The 21,677-nt window shown below is 53.7% G+C and overlaps 1 long non-coding RNA gene across 1 annotated transcript in view; it reads left to right on the top strand.

Moving 5' to 3' along the window:
- The window catches only part of LOC140622811 (uncharacterized), a 35,010-nt gene extending 17,488 nt beyond the window's left edge, over nucleotides 1–17,522 (top strand). Inside the window, exon 3 of the long non-coding RNA XR_012022475.1 lies at nucleotides 17,375–17,522. This is a non-coding gene — a long non-coding RNA (uncharacterized lncRNA). The remainder of the gene's footprint in view (nucleotides 1–17,374) is intronic.
- Nucleotides 17,523–21,677: the final 4,155 nt, after the last annotated feature.

Genomic DNA, 21,677 nt, shown 5'->3' with positions numbered 1-21,677 from the left:
TAACCCTCACCCTCCAAAAAGCTAAAATATGCCAAGTTCCTACAGAAGCATCTCAGTGACTGAGAATCTAGGGATTAGGACCTGAGCTCCTTAGGGTTACAAACTGATAGCCTACAGATACATTTTGATTGGAGCTCAGTTTTTAAAAGTAGGGAAATTTCAGGGGCGCCTGGGTGGCTCAGTTGGTTAAGCATCCGACTCGATTTCTGCTCAGGGCATGATCTCAGGGTCCTGGGAGCAAATCCCAAATTGGGCTCCATGCTCAGCAGGGAGCCTGCTGGAGGTTCTCTCTGCTTCCTCTGCCCCTCGCCCCCTAATAAATAAATAAATCTTTTTTAAAAATAAGAGTTGGGAGGGCAGCCCAGGTGGCTCAGTGGTTTAGCACTGCCTTCAGCCAAGGGCCTGATCCTGGAGACCCAGGATCAAGTCTCACATCAGGCTCCCTACATGGAGCCTGCTTCTCCCTTTGCCTGTGTCTCTGCCTCTCTGTATGTCTCTCATGAATAAATAAATAAAATCTTAAAAAAAAATAAAAGTAGGGAAGTTTCAAAGTAAAAATAGACTCATAAATATAGAAAAAAAACCTGGTAGTTGCCGGGGGGAGGGAGTGGGGCTGGGTAAAATAGGTAAAGGGGATGAAGAGGTACAAATTTCCAGTTATAAAATAAATTAGTCATGAGGATGAAAAGTACATCACAGGGAACACAGACAATAATATTGTAATAACATCATATGGTGCCAGATGGTAACTACACTTCCCATGGAAGCATTTTGCGATGTATGCAAGTGTTGAATCGCTATGTCGTAAGCCTGAAACTAACGTTATATGTCAACTCTACTTCAATTTTTTTCAAAAGTAGGGAGATTTCATATTAGAATTCAGATTCCCAGCTTCCCTTGAAAATCTGAAAGAGAAGGCAATTTCTGGGTTGACATGCTTCCATGGCAACAAGAGGCAAGAGCTGTTGACGCTTCCCTTTGAGAAGGGCCACGGCTCTCCAGCTCACCAGAGTCCATAGTGGTCTCGTCCACACTGGAACCACAGACTCTAACTTGCCTTCTCTGCCTCACTCATTTCTTTCATCTCTCTGGCCTCCGAAGGGTTTTCGGTTGCAACCCCTGCTTGAAGCTAATTCTGAATTTTCTCTCTTTCACCGTACCTCCTCCTCACCAATTTATCTCCTCTCTGTAATAGGTGCTCACTATTAGTTTCCACTCGCTCACTGTAATTCCATCATCATGCTTTATCTCAAGTCCTTCCCAGCTGGAGGACAGCTCAAACAGTGCCTTGCCTTTTGTTTAAGCATTGCCAAAAATCCCACCTCCTTTTATTTTTTTAAAAAAGATTTTATCTATTTATTTGAGAGAGAATGAGCATGAACAGGGAGGAGGGTTAGAGGGAGAGGGAGAAGCAGACTCCCCCACTGAGCAGGGATCCCGATGCAGGGCTCCATCCTAGGGCCCCCTCCACCTCCATCATGACCTGAGCCACCCAGCCGCCCCTCCTACCTCCTTTTTTTTTTTTTTTTTTTTTTTTTTCCTACCTCCTTTTAAAAGCCTCGCTTGGGGATCCCTGGGTGGCTCAGCGGTTCAGGGCCTGCCTTTGACTCAGGGCGTGATCCTGGAGTCCTGGGATCGAGTCCCATGTCGGGCTCCCTGCATGGAGCCTTCTTCTCCCTCTGCCTGTGTCTCTGCCTCTCTCTCTCTCTCTCTCTGTGTCTATCATGAATAAATAAATAAAATCTTTTTAAAAAATAAAAATAAAAGTCTCGCTTGCCTTAATAGTGGTAGTGGATTCATCTGGATTCAACCGTGTTTAAATTCAGGACCCTGGACTCCTCTCCATACTGTCTCAGGTCAAAGCTTCATTATCGATATTACTGTTTCTGGATTACAGATAGATGCCCAAGACACGAGGATAGAGTCTTCGTACAAAGCAATATTCTATAACGTGAGGACCAAGAAACACAACTTAAGTCCCTTTCAAAGAGACATATTTGGTTCAAATTTGGAGAACCCTTGAAGGCAGTGGTTCTCGAAGTGTGGTCCTTAGAACAGCATCACTAGCCTTACCTTTTCTTTTCACAGCTTTTTAAAGACTTTTAAAGTCTTTAAAAGCTTTTTTAAAGACTTCATAGTCTCCGGCCTCACCCCTGACCTAACAGATGAGGCGCTCTGGGGGGCAAGGTCCAGCAATCTGTTCGTTCTGATGCACACTGCAGTTTGGGAATCACTAACTTAGAGTCGTCCCACACCTGCTGGCCTTGTGGTTCCAGTTTGAGCCAAGCAGGGTAAATGGGCCCCCTCCCCCAAGGGGCAGTTGGTTCTGCTGCCTTTTTTATATTTTCCAGAGTCCCTCATGGCTGCAGGTTAGTGATTCCCAAAGTAGCTCAGCATCAGTGCCACCTGGCAACTGCTTCCCAGCTCTCCCTGCCCCCACTCTCTGAATCAGCAGGTCTGGGCTAGAGCCTGGAAGTATGCGGCTCTAACAAGCTCCCTAGGTGATGCTAGTGATCACTTGTGTTTGGAAACCATTTGTAGAAAGTACCTGCTAATGGGTTCATCTCTTGCTACCCACCACTAAGCGCAGATCGGGGCAATCTGGCACTCCAGTTCCTAGAAAACCACTTTCAAAGTCCACTGGTTTTGGAGGGGCACTGAGTGGCACAGGGCATCTGTGAGTGATCCATCTGTCTGCACACTGCACCACTTCTGAGTGCAAACTGCAGCTCGCCTGCCCAAATGCCCACACTACCAAACTGTTTGGTAGGCCTGCCCTCTGGGGCTTTTTGTAATGGCATTTGACCCATAATATGCTTTCTGCCTGGCCACAGGGGATTGCTCGCAGACCTTCTGGAGGGTTAATAAATAAATGATGGGCTTCTTTCTGGCCGCGGGAAACCATCTCAAGGTCAATGATATTGCAGAGCAGGGCTTTACAGAGCTTGCTAAGATTAAAAAATCATCAGCTCCCACTAACCACATCCCCTCTTTTCTGAAACTTTGAAGCTTTGCTGCTGCAAAAAAGGAGCACAATTAAGCCTCGATAAAATTTTAATAGCAGGAATTATGCACTCTGCAACCAGCCTACAATTAGCCGTTGCTATGCTACGGGCAGAACCTAATCACGATAATGAGGCAAACAAAGGGAGGGAATTAATCAGGGCTATAAGGTTAGTGCACAGCCGGTTCCATCCCGGAGCACTGATTTCTGAAACACAGCAGTTGGGCCCCTGGGAAATCTCAGTCCTACGCAAGGTTAGATTAGCTGGTGTGGGGTGGGTGTGTGCAATCTTCTGAGTAAGGAAGGCTATGTGTGATATGATTCCTACACTGCCATGACGATGCATTCATTTTTAAAAAATGATGATGCCCCTACTCTGGGCAGAAAACCATGCTAGTTTCTGTGAGAGAGAGATTGCTATGCCAGACACAAGCCCGGTCCTCCAGGACTTCGCAACCCCAGGTGTGCTCCTTGGACCAGCAGCAACAGCAGCACCTGGGAGCTCGTTAGAGATGCACAATCTGGGCAGCCTGGGTGGCTCAGCAGTTAAGCGCAGCCTTCAGCCTAGGGTGTGATCCTGGAGTCCGAGGATCGAGTCCCACGTCGGGCTCCCTGCATGGGGCCTGCTTCTCCCTCTGCCTGGGTCTCTGCCTCTCTCTGTGTGTCTCTCATGAATAAATAAATAAAAATCTTAAAAAAAAATGCAGATTCTCAGGACCCACCCAGACCACTGAATTTTAACAAGATCTCCAGGTAACCTGCGTGCATACGGAAGACGATGCACTCTACTCCAGATCTCTTCCTGGTAATTATAACATTGGCATTATAATGATAACAGCTATGGTTTATGCCAGGTTTTGCCTGAGGCATCCCAAATGCACAACTATCTCATTTAATCCTTACTATCACCCTGTGAGGTCCCCCCCCCCATTATGCTTGTGAGGAAACTGAGGCTCAGAAGGGTTAAGAAACTTGCCCAAGGTCACCCAACTAGCAGGAAGAGGAAGTAAAATGGGAATTCCAGGGTTTCCTGATGGCAAAGTCTGCGTTCTTACCTTCTGCTTTGAAGTGCCTCCTATTGTGAACAGATGGAGGGTAAATACAAATGATCACAATTCAGGGGCCCCTGGGTGGCTCAGTTGGTTAAGTGTCTGCGTTTGGTTCAGGTCATGATCCCGGTGTCCTGGGATGGAGTCCCACGTTGCGGTCCCGGCTCAGCGGGAAGCCTGCTTCTGCTTCTCCCTCTCCCTCTGCCTCTGCCTGCCGCTCCCCCTGCTTGTGTGCTCTCTCCGTGTCAAATAAACAAATAAATAAAATATTTTTTTAAAAATCACAATTCAGATCAGTGATAAAGGGTCACAGATGAGTCAAAAAGGGAAGATGGATTTAAGAGATTATAAAGAGGTAGTAGTCCCTTTTGGCTGGGGTGAGCAGGGATGGAGGAAGTAGCATTTGAGTTGGAATTTGAGTAAGTAGGATTTATGCAGATATAATGGCAGGAAGGGTGTTCCCGGCAGCAGGATCACCATAAGCAAAGCACAGTGAGTTGAAGGCATGGGGCTAATGGGAAGAACGCTTGAGTGTGATCCATGTGTGAGGTGGGGCTGGCTTATGGAAGGCGTTGAATGTCGAGATAACATCATTGGGAGGTGATGAGGATCCATGGAGGGTGTCTGAGCTGGGCTTGTGTCATGGTCAGGCCCACTTCTCAAAAGAGCTGTCCTGGATGTTATGAACTGCACTGAGAAGACCAGAGGGAAGCCTGAGAGCCCAAGTCACCATGGGGTCTTTGGGGTCTGAACTGAGGGTGTCAGTGAGATTGGAAAGGAAGGGGTGCCGAGAGGTCCTTGTAGATGGGGGGACAAGGCATTGGGATGAGTCACAGCTTCCAACTCCAGACCCCACCCTTGGTGACTGGGAGAGCACCAAATCAAAGGGAAAGATGCTTTGAGGAGAAAGATGGCATCGTGATTTGAGATGTATTACATTTGATGCGATTCGCATCCTCTCATCAGCAGCATCGATGCTCATCCCACAGATGTTTACCGAGAGGGACAGCAAAATGAATAAGGCACAGAAGCAAAGAAATGACAGTTCACAGTAACTGAGCACCACGTGCAGGGCAATGCCTTTCTGACTCCTCTACTGCCTCCTGAAGTGACTTCTCACCCAGTCCCTAAAACCCAGGATGCACATTCTAATCATCCAGGGAGCTTAAAACAAACAAACAAACAAACAAACAAACAAAAAAACCCCAAAAAACAGGACCTAGTTACTGAGATGAGTGAGGGTCCTGGTCCAAGGCGGTGAGGGTATCAGCTGAGTGTTAGTGGAACCTCCGCTTCTATCAATGCTCTTTAGCTAAAGAGCACCAGAAACACATCTGTAGTTAAACAAGTGAATGCACTTGGGCTTCGATGGGTGACTCGGGAGTGGGGTCTCAGGAAGTGGGGGTTGCCCTAGTTGGATGGCTTTGGAAAGTGGGGGCAATTGGAGGAGTATCTCAAAAAAATCCCCTCTAGGGAAAGGGGAGACCAGAATAGAGACAAAGTTGAGGGGCACCTGGGTGGCTCAATGGTTGAACGTCTGCCTTTGGCTCAGGTCATGATCCCCAGGTCCTGGGATCGAGTCTGGCATCCGGCTCCCTGCATGGAGCCTGCTTCTCCCTCTGCCTGTGTCTCTGCCTCTCTCTCTCTCTCTCTCTGTGTCTCTCAAGAATAAATAAATAAAATCTTAAAAAAGAAAAAAAAAAAGACAAAGTTGAAATTGGTAAAGAAGGAGCAGCCACTCATCATGGCCAAGAGAGGGGGTATCTGGGACTTGGCAGATGGCAGAGTGATCCTGTTTTGTCTGAGCTGGAACAAAATTAGGAGGTGGCCTTGCTTCATCTCGTTGCAGCTTGGTCTCAGAGTAAACTTGTCTGCAGTCGGCATTCTGTGAAATCATTTTTATCTAATACGAACTTAACCTGGCCTGGCTCTGTGCGTCAGGCCGGCTTCTGAGTGTCGGGGTGCCACCACCCATGCCCTCCGTGTACCTCCGTCCTCTGTCCTCCAGGCAGCTGGGGGCAAAGGAAAGAGAAGACCCAGCAGAGGGGAAGGAAGAGGGAAGAAGGTGTACAGCTCAGGAAGTGAAAAGCCAGGGCGGAGGAGGAAGAGGTGCAGCTGGGTGTGGGGAGAGCAGGCTGCCAATCCCGCTGCCCAGCCCCGAACTGCACCACGCAGGAGGCCGCTAGGCAGCTGAAGGTGGGTAGCTGGGCAGGAAAGGGCCCCGACTGAGCCCGGGATGAGGAGGAACCATTCATTAATTTTTCACTGTCCTGCAGTCTCCTGAAGGAGATGGGGATGTCGTGGCCCAGCCCCCTCGGAGCCAGCGTTCATCTGCCATCTGTTGGGCATCAGGCGACCAGGGATGCTCAGCTTGGTGTGAAGGGGGACCTGCTTACTGAAGGGGAGGCAGCGGGCGGTGAGGGGGTCCGGGGAGCCAGGCCCCAAAGCCCCGGGTCAGGGGGAGGGGAGCTTAGAGGACTCTTGGCCAGACTGTTCCCTACTCAGATTGACAACGGACGGTGTGCGGGCGAGGGCTCTCCTGCATCTGGAGCTGGCCCTACAGCAGGTGTGTGCAGCCTCCCTGCCTCCACTCCAGCTTTTCTAGAGCTGGAGGAGGGGGATCCCCTGAGCCCTTCGGTGCTCCCAGCCTACTCCGGGGCTGCCATCTGGGTGGCCTGTGCCTTCCCTCCACTTTGGGGCTGGCCCTGTGGACTCTGATGGTTCAGAAGCCGCGGAGACAGCAGGGGCCAGGTGGCACCAAACCTGCCATGTCTGTTGTGCCTTTTCTTGCCTCGGCCCAGGCTTTCCTCTTCCTGGAAAGCCTCTGCCTCCCGTGCCCCAGCCAGCCACGCTGAAGGCAAATTCCTGCTCCCCCAGCAGAATCAGTTGTCCCCTCCTCCGTGCTCCCCGAGGGGGGCCTTTGCCCGTCTTCTACAGAGAAACTCCTCGCGTGGTGTTTGCGACTGTGTGATCCCCACCTGAGTGTCTCTCTTAGGGACAGGGAATGGGTTTATCCATCTCTTGGTCCCCAGCCCCTGGACTTTGGCCAGACTCCTACCAGACATTTGGTAAATGTGTGCAGAGGTGAGAGAGAACTCGACGGCCACTCGAAACTCCCAGCAATGTCCTGGGGGTTGAGGGGACCCAGAAGCCAGGCAGCCAAGTGGGCCCTGGATGCTGTTGAAGACGGGCAGCCCTTTCTCATCTGGGCTGAGCTGCAGCCGGGCGCCCCTGCCCCTCCTCTCCCCATCTCACCGGGGCTTCTATGGAGTCGGGAGTAGCTAAGCCAGACGTGGAAAGTTCCAAACTCAGGGAGAATCTAGGCCACAGTTAGCAGCAGGTACTCTGCCGTTAGTTCAGGAGAGCCTCAAAGGAAGGAGCGAGTGGCAGGTGGCTCCCCTGTTGATACAATTTTAACCTACAACTTTTGCTGCTCTCTAGAACCAGCTCCTCGGTGAGGCCACCGAGAAAGACAACCAAACCATAAACCCCAAGCAAAGTTCCCAGGACGATAAGATGGGGGACTTGGGGACTGGAAACATTACTCACCCATCCCCCACCCCCCCGCCCCCGCCCTGGGCTCCTTGGTGGAGAAGCAGAGGTAGCTTCGGCTCTCCCCTGGGGTGGCTGTGTCCCTGGGCAGGCCACAGGCTGTGGCCTTGTCTCCTGGCCCTCGTCAGGGCCTCTGCATGGGGACCTGTGCTCGGTGGTGTTCGGGTGGAGCCGGGCCCCCTCTTTGCAAATAGTGCAGCTCCACAGTTATGCACTTCAACACCCAGGAGCTTCGGTGGGGAGGATGCTAAGTGAGTGACCATCAGCACATGCGTGAGGATCCCTAGTGTTTGTGATGGACGAGACACCCTGAAACTGAGACTCGGGAGAGGCCGGGAAGGTAGGAGGGGTTTCTGTTCTCAGCCAGAGAGGAGCATGGGGCTCGGCATCTCAGTACTCACCAACCTGCCAATCCCTACCCCAGGCCACATCAGGAGCCACAGAGGCTCCTTTCTGAGGTTTCGAGATCCATCCAGGGGTGCGGGTAGGAAGGGGGAGAGAGTTGGGAATAACATTTGAAACGTTCCCCTAAGCCCAGCCTCATGGGCCAGGGGGCAAGACCTTGGCAGTAATGATCTCATAGAGGCCACTCAGTGTAGCGGAGTGAGGGAAGATCTGCATGGCACGTAGGCTGGGGTTCAAATCCCAGCTCCCCCCCCCCCACTAGGTCTGTGATCCTCGACAAACATTTGAATTCCTCAAGCAGCTAGTCCATCTTCCCTAATAGAGATCGTGTCCTTCTTCTGAAGCTGCTGGGATTTGGATGAAAAGGAAGGACATGGGCAGCCCGGGTGGCTCAGCGGGTTAGGCTGCCTTCGGCCCAGGGCGTGATCCTGGGGACCAGGGATCGAGTCCCGCATGGGCTCCCTACATGGAGCCTGCTTCTCCCTCTGCTTGTGTCTCTCATGAATAAAAAAATAAAATCTTAAAAAAAAAAAAAAAGAAAAGAAAAGAAAAGGAAGGACACGGACCGTTGGGAAGGAAGGAGCACAGGCCAACCTACTGGAGCTGCCGGAGGAAGGAAGTGCCCTTCCCACCCCCCTCCTCTTCGCAGGAGAGGCGGACCCCCCCCAACCCACCCCGGCCTGCACACCAGACAGCCTTGTTTCTCAGAACACGGATTACCTTGGAGTTCACCTGCATCTGGACACCCGGTGGGAGGAAGCGGCTAGCTGGCTGTTGGTGGGTTCCAAATATTGCACCCCCCCCCCCCCCCCGCCGTGGGTAAAGCCGAACTCCTAATCTGTCCTAAAGAACAGCTCCCCAGGGATCCCTGGGTGGCGCAGCGGTTTAGCGCCTGCCTTTGGCCCAGGGCGCGATCCTGGAGACCCGGGATCGAATCCCACGTCGGGCTCCCGGTGCATGGAGCCTGCTTCTCCCTCTGCCTGTGTCTCTGCCTCTCTCTCTCTCTCTCTGTGTGACTATCATAAATAAATGAAAAAAAAAAAATTAAAGAACAGCTCCCCAGCTGCCCGCAGGGCCTCAAGCTTGAGCAGGGCTGGGAGTGGATGAGCGTCTCCTTTCCCATCGTGATTTTATCGACTCTAATCGCCTCTCTGTCCAGACTTGAAGCCTCCAAGTTTTCAGCTTCAAGTGATTCATCTCCGAGGCCACCCCCGTGGGCCCCTCCCTCATCTGCTGCTTAATTGGAGAAGAGGGTGCTAGACGCCCCAAAGCCTTAACTGCCTTTGTTAACGGGTAGGTACAATTATCCCCGCTGCACTCCTGCACACTGTCGGGCCGACAGAAGATGATTAAGCGGATCTTTAAAACTCCAGCTCCCCACAGCCCTCTCCACTAATTGAGCAGCGGAGGAAGCGATACTGAGCTCCCCCACTCCTTTTTATAAATTCACTCCTGGCTCCGAAGTCCTCCTCAGAGCAGAGCTTTGGCCACATGGCTCAGAGCATTCTGTTCCAACCCCATCTGTCACCCGTCACTTCGGCGCGGGGCCCAGCCAGATTGGCGGTGGGTCCATCCATCATCACCCGCGGGCTGGGAGTAGACTGGGGCGGGGGGTACCTTTGTGACCTCCAGACGGTGATATCATCCAACCTGACGGTAGCACCTGACTTAACTGAGAGGTGGCCTGAAGCTGTCCCATTGTCCCCCGACTTCGGCCACCTGTGCTCAGTCTGGACCGCCATGGCTGGCCCACTGTGCCCTGATTTCGTGCGTTCTCCACCCAGCAGCCAGAGCACAGCTATCAGCTTGAATCATAGACACGGTCGAGCACTGATGTGCTTTCACAGCTTCCCACTTTACCCAGAATGTAATCCAAGCTCTACACCATGGTCTACAACCGCTGGGGTGGGGAGAGGGAGGCTGGGGCCTGGCACTCTCTCTCTTCTCACCCTGTATCCCCGGCCCTTGGCTACTGAGCTCTAGCCACACTGGTCTTCTCATTCCAGGTCCCCAAATATACTGAGCTCTTTCCAGCCTCAGGGCCTTTGCACATGCTCTTTCCGCTTCTTGGAAGAATTCTCATTCCCTGTAGAAAATCTCCTACCCTGTGTGCCCATCGCAGGATGGTGCTCAGGTGAGCTTGGGTTTTGGCCTGCTTAGCGTTTCTTCTGGAAAGAGCATCCCAAGTTTTGTTTGGAGACCACTCCCTACCCCATTAGATGCGGGCTTGGTAGGACTGTCAATCACACCCTCCGCCCTCCCCCAGGCGACGTGTGGTACTGGCCCCAGGCCCCCCTTCACACTTTTCATGGTCAGCCCCTTCCTCCCCTTTAAGATTTCTGTTTAAATATCACCTAAGACTTCTACCTGTGACTGTCATATCTTAAGTAATTTCCTACCATCTTAGTTCTTTTTTAAAAAAATACTTTTTTCGGGGCATCTGAGTGGCTCAGCGGTTGAGCATCTGCCTTTGGCTCAGGTCGTGTGATCCGGGGGTCCTGGGATCGAGTCCCATATCGGGCCTGCTTCTCCCTCTGCCTGTGTCTCTGTCTCTCTCTGTGGGTCTCTCATGAATAAATAAATTTAAAAAAATACTTATTTCCTTTGAATTCTATATTACAATTTTCATTATTTTTGTTTTGTTCTTTTGCTATATATTTTTGCGGTGGTTTGTGCCTCACTAACTATAGCTCCATGAGATCTCCTGATCTTTTAGTTCACTGTTATATCCCGAATGCCTGTCGGAGGACTTGGCACTTCCTCACTTATTCAGCAAGTGTTTATTGAGCACCTACTATGTGCCAGGCACTCTCTTAGGCGTGAGGGATACAGCAGTGAGCAAACAGAAGAGAATCTCTGCCCTCCTGGATCTTACATTCTAGAAGGGACAGGAGAAGCAGACAATAAATATAAATAAATATACAATACAAAATATACAATTTTTGTACTTATACAAAAAATATAAGTAAATCATATAGAATGTTAGAAGGTGACCAGGGCTCTTTCTACCAACCAAGACTAATGGGAAATGATTCTCTGTGATCCTGGGAATTAAGTATTGGGTAAAAAGCTAAAGAGAAAAGAAATGTGTATATGCAAAAAAAAAAAGAAATGTGTATATGCGTCTGCGTGTGTGTGTTGGGGTGCAGAAGGAAGGTCGGTTAACAGTGTGGACTTGGATGCATTGTGTTCCCATGGAAATGGAAATGTCGCCTTACCCCTTCCTTTTTCTGGGTGTCCATCTCCGCAAGCTGCTGGCTCTCGCTCTGCTGCACACCCTGTGTGCATCTTCCATTTCCCTTCTCATTCCCTGTAGAAAATCTCCTACCCTGTGTGCCCATCGCAGCATGGTGCTCAGGTGAGCTTGGGTTTTGGCCTGCCTAGCGTTTCTTCTGGAAAGAGCATCCCAAGTTTTGTTTGGAGACCACTCCCTACCCCATTAGATGCGGGCTTGGTAGGACTGTCAATCACACCCTCTGTCCTCCCCCAGGCAATGGGTGGTACTGGCTCCAGGCCCCCCTGAACCTCAGTCCTAAATGGAGAGACAGGATGATTTCAAACCCAAAGTTTGTTCATTCTCCTGAAATGATTGTCCATTCATTCTCACTCCCAGGCCCTCAAAGCTTTCCTGTCCCTGTCCTTTCCAGTCGTATGTCTCACTTGTCCTTTCTTCTTGGGGCAGCTCCACCGTCCTTCCATACATCTTTTCCTGTTTATGACCAGGGGGGTGGGTTTCGGTTGCTTGCAGCCAGAGATCCTGCCCAGGGCTGCATCAGCACAGGCGGATATGGCTGCAGACCAGGGCTCTTGTTTGCGGCTGGGGGGACTGGTGCTGGAAGCCCATGCTTTTGGGGCTCGATTCCCTTGCCAGTAAAATGAGGACAATGACAGTTCGGTCCTCAGCAGACGGGAGGTGTGTGCCTGTGAGAGTGCCCGGCAGCCTTTCCCTTCCAGCGCCCTCCCTGACCTCACATACAAGTCCAGGAGGAGATGGAGTCAAGTGGCAGTAGCCAGCAGCCGGTCCCCACAGGGGTTGCTATGGGAACCCCAGCCACATGTGCAGCCTCGGGGTGGGGGGGGCTGGGGGAGGGTGCCTGCAGCTGCTGGGGGGCTGGCGGCAACGACTCTGCCTTTTGGAGCAAAAAGGCCCAGCTGTTCCCGTCCCCCCAGGTCCCAGCTCGGCTCAGTTCACAGGACTCGGAACAGAGCAGCTGTTCAGCTTGGGGAGATGGGAGGACCAGGACTCGGTGCAGCTCTCAGCTTCCAGTCCCAGGGGAGGTGGGGGGGTGGGTGGCAGGAAGGAGGAGGAGGAGGAGGAGGAGCAGTATCCCCGACTGCAAACAAGCCTTAAGGAGCCACGTTGATCAATCCCACAGCGAAGCACCAGTGAGTCAGTGCTGGGAGCCCAGCACTTAGCTGAGTGGGCAGGGAGGAGGACGAGGATCAGAAAACAGTAGTGGGAAGACCTCGGTGGAAATAAAAATAGAAACTGGCAACAGCAAGCTGGGCTCTAACTTACGGAGTGCCCACCCCGGGTTAGCCACCCAGCCTACTGCTCTACCTACACCTGAGAGCCCGCACCAGAAACCAGCAGGAGCCAGGAGCAGGCCCATTCCCCCGAGTGGCGGGGAGCCCTGAGCCCCAGGACCGCCTAGCCAGGCGAGGTGGCCCGGTGCGATCCGAGCCCCCCAGGGCCAGTTCATTCACTCACTCACACCCAGAGGCTCGCTGAGCACCCGGTATGTTCGGGGCCGTGTGTCAGCCCCGCTCGGAGCCCCACGGGAGAAGCCCGTGCGCACGGCCGACAGTGACACTGGTGAGGGCCAACGACAGGCCTGTGAAAGCAGTAGGGCAGGACGGGGGCAGTGCCTTGGATGTCAGGTGAAGCGGAGAGATGGGCTGAACTGGGCCTGGAAGGAGGGCCCAGCGGTCACCTAGGAAAGGAGCCCATGGAAGCGCGGAGGAGGGCCTTGGATGCGGGGAACCAGGCTGTGGTAGGGAGGGAAGAGGGACACTTGGGGGAGACATTCAGAGATGGAACCAGGAGACCCTCGGTGGCAAGAACCTGAGGACAAAAATATGTTCTTTGCCAGAAACCTCTGGGTGTGTCTGTGTGGCGTTTGGGTGTGTTGACACACACACCGTGCGTATGCATGGCCTGCGCACACGTGCATATGAGGCTGCTCTCTGGAGGCCCACGGGGCCATGCGTGCAAGCGACCTGCGTGACGAGCTTCCGTGCGCTCGCAGGCCCGTCCGCACAACTGTATCCGTGTGTCTGTGCCTGTGGCCTGTGGATCTGCCCGCTGCCCCCAATCCAACTGTGAATCCCCCGCTGCCTTGCTGTGCTCTGGGCTCAGTGGGATTCTGTGTGCCAGGCACCCCCAGGGACTCAAGCTTTAGGGGCTCCCACTGCTAACCCGCCATGCATCTCCCATCCCTGCTTGATGCTGCAACAGGAACCCGAGGCAGGTCTTCAAAGGGAGCACTGGGAGGTGGAAGAAGGAGGGCAGCATCAGGATTAAAATTGTGAGCTAGCCCTGCTCCTTCCGGCTCCAGCCCTGGCCCGGGGCCTTTCCTCCGCAGACAGGCTTTGATTGGACAACGGCAGGGCCAGGATGAGGGGCTTCTGGGAACAGTGATGGGCAGCGCTGGTGGAGGGAGAGAGCTGCCCCTCCCACGCAGCAGGTCCCTTGGCCTGTAGAATAGGCTGCCAATAGGGCCGGTCAGAGGAACCCTCCCTCCCTCCTTCCTGTCCTCCTCTTTCCCCTCTCCTCCCCTCCCCTCCCCTCCCCTCCCCTCCCCTCCCCTCCCCTCTCCTTCCCCTCTCTTCCCTTCCCTTCCCTTCCCTTCCCTTCCCTTCCCTTCCCTTCCCTTCCCTTCCCTTCCCTTCCCTTCCCTTCCCTTCCCTTCCCTTCCCTTCCCTTCCCTTCCCTTCCCTTCCCTTCCCTTCCCTTCCCTTCCCTTCCCTTCCCTTCCCTTCCCTCCCCTAAACACCTTTTCCAGAGGATTCCAAGGCTTCACTTACTCTGATACTTAATGATTGTGGGATGGTGGGCAAGGGCTCCCCCTGTTTTAAAAAGTCGCCACTCTCACCAGCCAGGGTTGTTAGAATCATGTAAATGCAGGCACGAACGGACGGCGGCGCCAGGCTCCCCAGAGGAGGGCAACGAAGGGTAGCCATCCATTTGTACGGTGGATCAACAAGGCATCGCCCCAGCAAACTGGCTTCTACCAGTAGCAGACACCAGATGAACAAATAGTGCAGTAAGAGTCTTATAAAAGGCGGGGTGCTGGGGTAGCTTGGAGGGGGTTCAGAAGAGTAAGGGCCACGCTCCCTAGGAAAGGTACAGGATTAGGGAGAGCTTCTTGGAGGAGGTGACTTCGGAATCCTAAAGGCTAACTGGATTTCGCCAAGTGGGTGCCAGGGGAGGGTGGCCAGGCTGAGGAGAAGACTTTGCCAGGGTGTGGGAGGGAAACTGCAAAGGCACTGTGGTGCATCCCAGCCTCCGGTTTCTGTGTGGGAAGCGGGCGCAGGCTGCAAGGCCAGGCAGGTCAGTGAGTGATCAGGGCCCCAGGGAGAACTTACGCAGGCTGGGCGTGCCGGGCTGAGGGGCCTCAGCAAAACCTTTCTAGGCCCTAGAAAAAAACCTTTCTAGGCCCTAGGCTTCCACTCAGGTGGCAGGCTGCCTGTGGTGGCCGCCCACCTGCCCCTTTCTGCCCCTTCGCAGGCCTGCTGGGAGGGCTGTGGCATGTGGCCTTCAGGGGTCAGCTCCCACACACAGACGCCCCAGCAGTGGAAGGCAGCTGCACCCAAGATCCCAGCCACCCCCTGCCTCCCCGCCCCAGCCCAAGCTAGGGACTGACCAGAGCCCTGGGGGTGTCAGGGTCAGGCCATTGCAGCCCAAGTCAGGACTTGGGGCTGACCTAGCTCCAGAACTTCCCCAAGAGAGGTCAGCTGAGGCTGCTGGGAGCCTGCCTTGCAGCTGCACGGGGACCTCTTCCTCTGCCCCCCTTCCCCCTCCAGCCCCTCCCTGCAGAGGCTCCCCTCCATTGCAGGGGCCTCCCTAACCCGAAGGTTGGCTGCTAAGGCCACTCACCTCCGCCTACGTTGTCTGCCCCCACCCCCCACCTCTTCCTGCACTAACCTTCTCATGCTCATTGGCCATTAGGACACCCTCCTTTGCGAAGCAGCTGCTCTAAGCCTTTTGCTTATATATTTACTGAGGGTTTTTTTTCTTTTTTTGCCTTATTGATTCATAGGAGCTCTTCGTATATTCTGTATATAAGTCCTATGGCAGATCCCCATGTTCCTTTTTTGAGATTCAAGTATTCATAAGAGAGGAGTGGAGGGGTGGGGCGATGGGAAAGAGGGAGAGGAGGGGTGAGGCCCGGCATCACCAACACCTGAGTTATACCAAATTCCTTTCTCCCCTCTCTGGGCCTGGGAAGCCCTTCCAGAGAGAAGGCCCCCTCCGCGGGGCTGCATTTGCCTTCCTCCACAGTCTTCTTTCGGCTGGGAGAGGGGGAAATACAAAAGAGCAGCCCCAGAAGAGCCAGCTGCAAAGGGCTGGACTTTTCACAGTAGGGGAGAGGAGTGAGGGGAAGAGTTTGACCTCTCCCCTCCTTTGGGGCCTGTACAGGGGGTGAGCAGGGAGCGTCTATTGCCAGGACAGCAGGAGCCCCCTTCCAGAAAGGGGGCTGAGCTCCCAGGGGGCATCGGAGCCCAAGGGGATCGGAGGAGATGAGAGAAGGAAAACCCAGGAGACCAGAATGTCCCCCTCACACTGCGATGTGACTCCCTCACTCTACAGGATCCCCCCTCCATCCCCAGATCCCTGGCCCTTGGCACAGCAGGTGTCGTGGGTTTGCCCAGCAGAGAGTAAGGGACCTGTGGAACCTTCTGGGAGGAAGCGGAGGAAGCTGTGAGGGAGGGCCTGGGGGTGCTCATTCGAGGGGGCTCAATGAATGAAGTTCAAAATGCGGTGTGAACGGGATGCACCTTTCTTGAGCACCTGCCATTTCCGCTGAGGGGAAGGGACTTGCCCAGGGTCACTGGGCTGGCCTTGCGACCCGCTGCGACCCCGCTGCGCCAGCCCCTGAGTCTGCGAGCTGCCCCTAAGCCGCCCAGCTTCTTGGGAGGGGAGGGGAGCCCCAGAGGGCAGTTAGCCAAGGAGGGGCTCCCTCCAAGGACCCCAAGGCTGGTGGGCGGGGCTCTGGGAAGGGGCGGGGCTAAGGGGATCACAGCCCCTCCCCCAGCTCTCTCTGGCTGCACCTGCTACCCTTACCCACCTGTCTGCTGCCTGCCTCCCTCCCTCCTACCTCCCCCACTCTTCCCCCTCCCTCCCTCCTCCTCCTCCCTCCCTCCTACCTCCCCCACTCTTCCCCCTCCCTCCCTCCTCCTCCTCCCTCCCTCCTTCCTCTTCCCTCCCTCCTTCCTCCCTCTCTTTTCCTTCCTCCCTCCCTCTCTTCCTCCTCCCTCCCCCTCTCTCTCCCTCTCTCCCTCCCTCTCTCCTTCCCTCCTCCTGCCCTCCTCCTTCTCTCCCGCCCTTCCTCCTGTCCACAAGCACTTACTGCGCCCACGTGCCAGGCCCAGTGCTAAGGGAAAGTGAAGAAAACCGACACAAGACCCCCCTGCCTTTGTGCAGCTTACACTTGAGCCAAGCAGTGAGCACCTGAGACAGCCATTAACCCCATGACCCGGTGATCCCACCCGGGAGGTGGGGGTGGGGGGTTCACATGCGTGTTGCTCTCCCACTGATACCCTCTTGGCATGAGAGAGTCCCCAGTCTCTGAGCTCCGTTCCCCAAGGCCCCTTGTTGCTGGGTGAGCCAGCCCTAGGCTGCTGTTGCCAAGCACCCAAAAGATCTCCTTCCCCTTTCTGGCTTTTGTTTTGTGAAAACACATTTTCAGGGGAATTTTGCTGCATGGTCTGGGAGGGGGAGGGCTGGGAGGGGGTGAGGTGAAAGCAGCTGGGGTAGAGAACTGGGGGTTTCTCCCACCCTGCAGAAGAGGGTCAGGCTTGGGGGGTGGGGAGGGTGCTCTGGGGTCTTAGAGGGGAGTGGTCAGCCCGCTCCTCACACTAGCTCCCAACCCTGGCAAAGACCAGGATGATCCCTCATACACTCACAGGCTTGGCGGGGACACCGTGGAGCTTCCAATCTTCCTGGTTTATAGGAAATCTGCTATTACCTGTGCCGTCCAGGGCAGAGCAGCTAAGCCCTGAAGGGCACGTAACCTCTAAGGCCCCCAGGACCCTTACTTGAGTGGGGAGGAGCCTCACGGTCTGCCGAGGTGGGGTTTCCTACCCTGATTCATGTTCAAACTGCTGGCCTCTGAACTATCATGTTTTTGTCTGACTCCAGTGTTGACCTCGATCCGGAACCCAGATCTGTTTGTCCAGCAGCTTTCCCCACACCTGAGGCACTGACCAGGGGCCAACGCTACGGAGGGGGGAGGAGGGATGATACCCTTCCCAGGGAATTTGTAAGGATTAAATGAGATAATTCACATGCAGCGGTGAGTACAGTGCCTGGTCCATGGAAAGGGCCCGATAAACATTAGCTGTTGTTATTAATGACCTGCCCAAGCGTGCAGGAAGCAGAACACAGGCCCAGAGGCATGGAGGGGCTTGGCACGTTCAGATCGTTCGATTCCAAGCAGCTGGTACAGTACCAGGCTCGTGGGATGGTATCAGACATAGGAGAGCGACCCAGGATCTAGAACACGTGTGCGATCACAGGCACCATACAAGGGGTTGCGATTTCTTCCCGCAAGCCCTGGGAAGTACTGATGTGGTTTTTTTTGTTTTTTTGTTTTTTTTTAAGATTTCATTTATTTATTCATGAGAGACACAGAGAGAAGCAGAGACACAGGCAGAGGGAGAAGCAGGCTCCATGCAGGGAGCCCCACGTGGGACTCGATCCCGGGTCTCCAGGATCAGGCCCTGGGCTGAAGGCAGGTCCTCAACTGCTGAGCCATCCGGGCTGCCCAGTACTGATGTTTTATCAACAGGAATGCACAGTTTCGAGATCCCACTGGGCCACAGTGTGGAAGGTGGATCTGATGGGGGGGGTGGGGGGGACACACGACTCAAGGATGTGCTGTTACCTGCCACTGACCCTGGTTTATGCCCTCAGTGTCTGAGTGGCAACATAAGGAGAAAGGGGGGAGTCTAACCTATTTTCCAGCAGCAACTGGTTTTTAGTGAGTCAGCAGCTTTAGAATGTTAATTGTACAGTCAGGGAAGCGATAGAGCAGGAGAGAAAATAAAACAACAGAAACCTGTAAAGAGATCGCAAGTGTGATTCTGTAGGCGACAATGATTCAGGGACACAGAAGTGTCAGAGTTTCTGAAATCCTGACACCTTCCTTCCCATCCTGTGTTCTACCCACTGACCCCGGGAGACCTCCTCTTTAGCTTGTGCCTTAATTAGGACTTCTTATCGCAAGCAGCAAAATAAACAGAGCCTCTGTCCAACAGGCTTAAACAGTAAAGCGAAGGTACTGACTTGCATAACTGAAAAGCACTAGAGGGAGGCTAGCTTCAGGTGAAGCTTGATCCAGGGGCTCACACAATGTCATCTAAGAATTGGTGGCTCTCTGTCCTGCCATCTAGACAATCTCCAGCCACCCCAGGCTTACCCTCGCAATTAGGATGGCCGCATTGGTGCCTGACTTCGCATCCCGACTAGTCTTTCCAAAGTGGGGGTTGGGGGGATTGGGGAGTTGAGGGGGGAGGTGGAGTCTCTTTCCTGGTAGAAGAATTCCTCTTTCTGAGAATAGCTGCCCTTTCCTTCCCGCACTAACATCCATGTCTCCTTGCTTCCCACTGCCCTTGAGAGCTTATACGGCCCTCCTAAATTTACCAAGCTGGCTGGTGGAGGCCGGGAGACACACTTGCCTTGGAACTGACCGTCCTCACTCAAACCACGTCAAAGAATGACACGAGAAGGGTGGGGGCCCCTGGACGGTTCCGTTGGTTAAGCATCTGACTTCAGCTCAGGTCATGATCTCAGGATCCTGGAGCGGGGAATCTGCTCCTCCCTCTGTCCCTCCCCCCAGCTCATGCTCTCTCTCAAATAAATAAATAAAATCTTAAAAAAAAAAAAAAAAAAGAGGAAGGGTGGTTTCCTAAATGAAACTGCCCTCAAGAAGTGGGGTAGGGAGGTGCCTGGGTGGCACAGTGAAGCAACCGACTCAGGGCATGATCTCATAGTCATGGGATCAAGCCCTGCATCAGGCTCTGCGCTCAGCATAGAGTCTGCTTGTCCCCCTCTCTCTACTCCTCCCCCTGCTTGCGCACTCTCTCTCCAGTAAAAAATTAATTAATTAACTAATTAATTAATTAATTACATCTTTAAAAGGTGGGATATGGACACAGGCCACCATGACATTGTTTCTCCGCGTGCCCTCAGCCTCAGTGACCACTCCTCCTAGACTTCGGGGCTCCTCCTCTTTTCCCATCCTTGAAGCCTAGGGTCCCCATGGTGTCCTATTAGGTCTTCTCTCTCCTGAGCGGCCACCCCCTTCCACCTCCTCCGCCCACCCCTTCGTTGACCCCTGGACCCACACTGCCGGTCCAGCTCTCACTCCTGTGCCGTGACACTGCGGGTCCCACCGCCTGCTGGCCCCTTGCCCTCAGAGGTGCCGCTGAGGCCCAGATCCACCATATCTAACACCAAACTCATCCTTACCCCACCCCCAAACCCACGCTCCCAAACTGCTTCCCTCTCCGTTCCCATCACCTCCACTGAGTTCGAAACTTGCTCAGCCTGGACCCTTCCTCCCCTCTGTCCCCCAAGACATAACCAAGCCCCGACTCTGGGCCTGGAATCCATCCACCTTTCTAGCCCCAGTGCCCATTCACGTTAGGTGCTCAGGGATTCTGGGGCAACTGATGGATTCCATATCAGCCAAGGTCCCACCCATGTTCTCTACAACCTCCTGTCTGCTCCGGTGGCCACCAGAGTGGCCTTGCCTTGAGGGCAGGGCCTGTATCACTGTAACTGCTGCCTGACCAGAGCCTGGGACAGTGCCTGGTACCTAAAGATCTCCCCAGAACTGCGTGCATCAAACAGATGAATGGATGGAGGAGAGAGGAAAGAGAAGAAGAGGGCTTCCTGGGGGAAAGAGGCAGGATCTCTGAAGGTCTGGGAAAGCAGAGGGGGCCCCAGGCCCCTTGTGCTGGTGTTGCAGCAGCGCCTCTCGGGGGGCCACCTGGCAATGGAACTGCAGAGAAGCTTCTGTGTGAGGCAGCCAGTAGAGCAGAGTTCTGAGGATCCTGAGCCTCTCCGGATCCTGGGATTCCCTTAGGCTCAGTACAGTTAGCCCCTATTACCACCCGGAGCAGCTAAAAGTCGGATCGCTCCATTTCTTGTTTGAATGTTTCAGAAAACTAGCACATCAAGGCAGGGGCCCTCGGGCACAGAGCATGCTTGCTCGTCGCCCACCCTGGTCACGGGTGCCTGGCATGTGGGTTAACGACACCTAGGAGTTCAGCTACTGCAGTGACATTAAAATGTGCAGCGGGGAGAAGGCAAAAGGAGCCTGCTCGGCTGTAAAAGGCTCACAAACTTTATTGACCTTCTGTGACTTGGCAGAGATGGCCAGCTGGTGGCAAACACACAGATGTGGAAACAGACACGTGGCTCTGTGACTTTGGTCTTCCCTCTGAGGTCTCTGCACTTTTACACAAAGGCTCACTCTGACCTCTCTCCTGCTGGACAGGGACCCCTTCAGCCCCTCAGGCTTGGAAAGAAAGGTAAGGAAGGAGAACTCTTGGCTTTGTTGTGCCATGCAGGGCAGTTCACAAGCATTATCTTATTTAAACCTCACAGTAACCCTGAAAACAAACACCTTCCCCTTCCCCATTTTTATAGACGAAGAGACAAAAGCCCAGAGAAGTCCCCTGACTTGTCAGAGGCCGAATGAGGGGTGAGTGGCAAAAACGGGACCTGCATGCACATCTGTCCTTCCCATAGACCCAGTCACCAGGCCGACTACACAACCATGTTTGGATTTTAGGGTCTCTGTGGGATCCCTGGGTGGCTCAGCAGTTGAGCATCTGCCTTCGGCCCAGGGAGTGAGTGATCCTGGGGTCCCGGGATCGAGTCCCACGTCGGGCTCCCTGCATGGAGCCTGCTTCTCCCTCTGCCTGTGTCTCTGCCTCTCTCTGTGTGTGTATCTGTCATGAGCAAATAAATAAAATCTTAAAAAAAAAAAAAGATTTTAGGGTGTCTATAGTCTGCGTCACACATGTGAGCAGTGCAGGGGTCTGGGGATGTTCATACTTCCTTAGGCTCTGGCTCCCAAGAAGGAGCCTAAGACGATAATACACACGTACCGTGATAGATTCTCTCTCTGATTTCTCCATGTGGGACTCAACTTTCATGATGCTACTTAAAACTTTCTTTCTTCTCTCTCTTTTATTAATATGGAGAGGTTCCAAGAAGAAAACCAAAAGTAAGTCATTAAGCTTCTTGGTCAGATGGACCTTTGTTCACACACACACACACTTGGGGTCGCTGGGTGCCTCAGTTGGTTGAGCATCTGTCTGACTCTTGATTTTGGCTCAGGTTGTGATCTCAGGGTCATGAGATTGAGCCCCGTGTCAGGCTCTGCACTGGGGGTGGAGCCTGCTTAAGATTCTTCCTCTCCCTCTGCCCA

Source organism: Canis lupus, chromosome 32 (assembly GCF_048164855.1).
Source record: "Canis lupus baileyi chromosome 32, mCanLup2.hap1, whole genome shotgun sequence".
Taxonomy (NCBI): domain Eukaryota; kingdom Metazoa; phylum Chordata; class Mammalia; order Carnivora; family Canidae; genus Canis; species Canis lupus.
This window is presented reverse-complemented; position numbering and strand designations above follow the sequence as displayed.